We start from the raw sequence: 5,264 nt of genomic DNA, 5'->3' as shown, positions 1-5,264 counted from the left end.
CTCCTCAGATTTCTTGGGGAAAAGTTAGCTATTCCCTTTCTTAACTTCCCCGGGCCCTTCATTTCTACTGTGCTTCCTAGTTCCTAATCTGGCTTTAGTTTCCTCTCAAGTGGTTATACTACACTTACATGCTCATATTGTCTGCCTCCAACACACACACACACACACACACACACACACACACACACACACACGCCACGCGCGCACGCGCACACACACACACACACTCTGGGGTAAACTTCTAGAGATAAGGAATTTCTCTCTCTCTGGTTTACTCTTGTATCCCCAGCTCCTCAAACTGTGCCTGGCACAGAGCATGTGCTAATGAATGTCAGTTGCTATTAGATTGTGAACCAACTGAAGACAGGGACAGCACCTGGAATATTACTCTTAAAGCAGCGGCTTTTTTTGTTTTTAATAACTCATTCTCTTGTGAAATTAAAAGGGGTTATGTCGTTTATATTGAAAGACCCCACTAATAGTAGTGAGTAGCAGTTGTTCAGCAAATAGTTCTTCAAACAGAATTAATACACAAGATCTACATATTTAAACTTGACTTCATTCATTATTTGAATACATATTTATGTGTTGAATTTTATAAACCCATAGAAATTAGTTATATAGGATGAATACTTCTCTTCTGATATATTGTAGAATCCTTAGATATCATATATTCATTTTACTCTATTAGATATTAAAATCCTGTAGGTGCTATGAGAAATACTTCTGTACAATTATTGCGTACATGTCCTGTAGCTAACATTGTGTTTGGAACAGGGGAAGCGACAATGAATAATATTTAGTCTCTGTCTTCAAAACTATAAATAAAACCTGACGTTACATAGTATTTTCCATTTTCTAGGCACTGTGAGGAGATCTTTACGTGTGTTTACTCCTTGGGTTCTCATAAGATTTCTGTGAGATAAGCACTGTTATTTCCCCCATTTTGAAAGTGAGTCTAGAGACTGGGCCTCAGGCTTTCTACAAGAGTCGACTTCTAGAAAAATGGCTCCTGACCCGCCCAGGGCCCAGGGTCTCTCTGGGCCTCTTTCCCCAGAGCTTCCTTGGGGTTCGGCTTCAAATCTGGTTTTGACAACAATGCTCTTCCCCCTATTTTCTCTGCCCCACTTTCTCCCAAGACAAAGAGATTATTCTAATTTAACAATTACACTGATTATCATGTTGAAAAATCATGGGCTCATAAAATTAACACATGAAAAATAATTATAAAACTCTTAAATTTCTAACAGCATTGATCTCTTGGATTTATATAGCCTTAGTGAAGGGTTATAAATCGCTTTCAAAATTTAAGTCTACGTTGGGGCACTCTTAACATGACCTACTTAAAAATAAACTTAAAGAAGAATATTACCCTTTGGGGCAAAGGAGAGCTGGAAAACGTATAATATGACTGATTTCCAGGTAGTTAGTCTTAAAGGATTAGCAGATGGTAAACATTAGCTGTTAGAGCGGGAAATTATTTTTTAACTTTTTTTTTTTTTTTAGCTAAGAGGTTCATCAGAAATAAGTAATTCTGGTTGGTTGATTTTGAAAGTACCATATGTTGTTTATGTGTTTTGGCATTTATCCAGTTTTCCCTGATGATGAGAGTGAAAAATGAAAAAAAAAAAAAAAGCTCGTTACTAATTAGATAATAATGCACATAATGGAAACAGTTGCTGTAACTTTTTAAATTATGAGAATGTATCAGGAAGGGCTGTGCGAATAGGATCCTGGGGGATGCTCTGCTCGTACCCAGGAGGCAAAGGCATGTGTCCTGAACACACGTACCAAGACACATGAGGCACATTTAACTATTCTTTATTATGATAGAAATTAAAAACCCAAATGAGTTTCAAAGCGCCCTGTCCATGTTGTATGTATGACTCAGTGTAAACACTCATTACTTGCAATATTGGCATTCTACTAGTAGTTCATATCTTGAGGCTTTTCTTTTCCTTTTTTTGTTACTCTCTCTCTCTCTCTTTTTTTTGTTAATCCGCATGTAAGGATATTTTTTTCCCATTGCTTCTTAGAGAGAATGGAAAGGAGGGAGGAGGGAGAAGAGAGAAACATTGATATGAGAGAGACATCAATTGGTTGCCTCCTGCACAGACCCTGTCTGGGTGGAGATTGAACCTGGGCAGGTTCATGCCCTTGACCGGGAAGGGAACCCAGGACCCGTAGGTGCCTGGGCTCACCCTCTAACCACTGAGCAACACCAGCCGGGGCTATCTTAAGGCTTTCACACCCACGTGGGTGATAAACAACAAGTACCTAAGATAGCCTGTCAGTCCCATAGGACTTTGGATCCACTAAGCTATAGGTCCCCTCACCTGTGAGTGACAGCAACATTCATAAAGTGATGTTCTCTCTCTGCACTCGAAATAGTAGGTGTAGATCAAGCATGTCACACTCAAGCCTCACATGGGCCAAATAAACGGGGCCCAGAGTTTGACACGCCTGGTGCAGATGATTCGAATGACGTTGCTTCAGCCACAAAGGAGCGCAATTGCAGCCTAGTGTGGGGGCAGGGTGGCGTAGTAGAGGCTTCAGGCATAGGGGGTTGAGGAGTGGGAAGGACAGCGGGAAATCCAGGAGTGGAAGGGACAGTGTGGATCACCCCCGGGGGGAAGCCTCACTCGGGGTGGGTAGTAAACCGAACCTCTGCTGCCGAGAGAAGAAAACTTTCCCAGCCCCGTGTCCTTTCCTTCCAATGAAGGAGATGGGCGGGTGGAATCCACGGAATCCTCCTGAAGAAAACTGAGTGCTCCCAACTGTCCCCAGTCAGGACTATGGGAATGCGTTAAAATGACAAAATCTTATTAACCACGGTGACTTCAATAAATTTAATTAAAAATTAAAGAAGAAAACGTGCATTATTGACTAGTTAAAATGTGTAATAATGCATGTGTTAATAATTTTCAAAAAAACGTAACTGCTTTGTTTGCAAGTAATCCGTGTAACGGCGCCTCTACAATGTGACCTGATGGCAGATCTCTGCCCTGCTCGCAGGCTCAGGCCCTCCACTGAGGAGTGTGTTTGAGTGATTAAGGCTCCTGGTGATTACCCTGGGGCTAATGCCTGTATGCAAAATGTGGCTGCAGGGATGTGCTTTTGTTAGCATAGCCCCTCCCCCAGCCGGAAGCCTCCAGGCTCCAGACATGGATGCTGGAGAGAGAAAATGTGTGTGTGTGTGTGTGTGTGTGTGTGTCTAACCTTCAGGTAGATACAGTCGGGATGATATACAAACAAAAAACAAAGATAGAGCTCTCCCTTTCCTAATGCCATTCCTAACACATTGCTCTCATTGTAGAAAAACTTTCGAGTAAACAGAATGCTTGAAAATTAGGGTGGTGTTTTAAAACAGCTATCCAGAGCATTCCCAGCTGGAAAGGCAAACACGACTGGGATGGCACTTCTGTGAAATAATCCTGTGATCTTCCAGCCGTGTTGCTACCCAGCCATCTCCCCGTAGCAAAAGGCACCGATCATTTATCAACAGCCCAGCTGTCGGTGAACTTGCCGGGGGGGTGCATCCTAGAGGAAGGAGCCCATGGCCCTGAAGGAGAACTGAGTGCCTGCTTGCCCGAGTCTTTGAAGGTTCATCTCCGTAGTCCCACTGCTAGAATGTGCTCTGTTGTCATAGCAACACCATCTCCTGCTTCATACAGGAAAGATTAGCTCTTACTGTGCAAAGAAGAGAATTTAGGGGAAGTCAGACTAATCCCTGGGTGCACTTGGAGAGCAAGGTTGGACCTCGCCTGAGGGATGCTGCTTCCGCAATGATAGACTTGGCCCGCCACAGACACTGGGGTTTAAGTTGAAGAGCAGAATTCACAGTAAGTGTCAGTTGCTGCAGCCGAGAATATTGATGGATGCGGCTTGTGGGAGTCTCGCTGGAGACTGTCCCGTGCAGCAGAATGACTGCAGGGGCTCTGGTCAGAGGAGCGATGCTTTCCTCGTCTAGGTGGTTTGGAGAGGGCTGGCCACATCAGAAACTTGAGGGAACATTTTGGAGACTTTGGAAACATCCATCTGAGATCCTGGGAGCATGTCAAAATTAGATAAGCAAAAAAAAGTATTAATATGCTTATGCACTTAATTTATTGACCTTAGATTTTTGTGCTTTTACATTTTATATATAGAGAAAAAGACTCATGAAAAAAACTGTCTGTGTAAGGAGATATGTTTGTCAACACCAAAAGTGATGAGATTTCATTTTAGGATTGCAAATATGCTTTTTCAATTATGTATACCTTTTTTTTCAAAATCCTTTCAGATATATACAAGCGGCGTAGTTCTTTTAAGTTAGTTATAATATGACAAAAAGGTGGTCTTTGGGGGAGATTAATTAATTTAGCTTTTTTATGTGGTGCTACTGCTTCAGTTTGTCAGCATAAAGCAGTACAATGTGTAAATCCTCCAAGATTTCTGTTGCCTCAAATGCATTTTGTTCTGGGGGTGCTGTGAGGTGGATTTATTTAGTTCCCTCCCCCCCTTGATTTGTATTTGCACAGTTCTTTCCACAATTACTAAGGATTCATTATATTTTAGCTTAAGAGCTGGGAAACCTTGTCATGGATTTGAACTGTTTGATGTTAATAGCTACAATGGAGATGTCTGCTCTTTCAGAAACTTAATTACTTCAAAGTACACTTTAATCCACCTCCAAACATAAAAACATTTCAAGAATACCTAGGTTTTGCCTACTATATTACTCATATGTTCACTGTGTGGTTTTGACTCTCAGTGATTATGACTCTAAAAGTGTATATTTTCAATATAAAGTGTTGATAGTGAAAATTCATTATGCGGTCTGTCATGTTTCTCAGTTGTTTTGATCATGGCCATTTATTTTTGATGTATATTTAGAAGCGGGGTTCTGTGTACCAAATCCTAGGATCCTAATGTACTGTCACACTCCAATTAATATCACCGAGTAGGCTAAGTATAGCCATTACCATAAAAATCGTTAATTGCCATCTGAAGTGTGCTGCTCTGACTGAGCAGGAGGGAGAGGCTTGGGTGTAGCTGCCAACGCGAGCAGAGACCACACATACTCCTTTTCTCTGGAACTTAATGCTCGAACAGCCCAGGGGTCTGAGACTCGAAGGGACAACCAGGTGAGAAGGGTACATGAAATCGTTCTTTTTGTATGTAAGGGAATACACACAAAACCAGAGGGTCATATCTGGCTTAATGGCATTCAGGCTGTAACTGCAGAAGCCCGATGCTCTTAAGAAAATGGAGACAAAGCAGGA

General features: G+C 41.9%; 1 protein-coding gene across 3 annotated transcripts in view; it reads left to right on the top strand.

Annotated features, from left to right (window-relative positions):
- Positions 1-5,264, top strand: part of NOL4 (nucleolar protein 4) — a 233,177-nt gene that overhangs the window by 111,070 nt on the left and 116,843 nt on the right. Inside the window, exon 1 of one of the 3 annotated variants that reach the window (XM_015565682.1) lies at positions 3,708-3,842. The exons of the other annotated variants lie outside the window; for them this stretch is intronic. The gene's annotated coding sequence lies outside the window, so the exon portion shown is untranslated. Of the gene's footprint in view, positions 1-3,707; positions 3,843-5,264 lie in introns of those variants that run through there. 3 annotated transcript variants of the gene reach the window in all.

The sequence above is a fragment of the Myotis davidii genome, unplaced genomic scaffold (genome assembly GCF_000327345.1).
Source record: "Myotis davidii unplaced genomic scaffold, ASM32734v1 scaffold520, whole genome shotgun sequence".
NCBI classification, from domain to species: Eukaryota; Metazoa; Chordata; class Mammalia; order Chiroptera; family Vespertilionidae; genus Myotis; species Myotis davidii.
The sequence above is the reverse complement of the archived record's forward strand: the minus strand, read 5'-3'. Positions and strand labels throughout refer to the sequence as shown.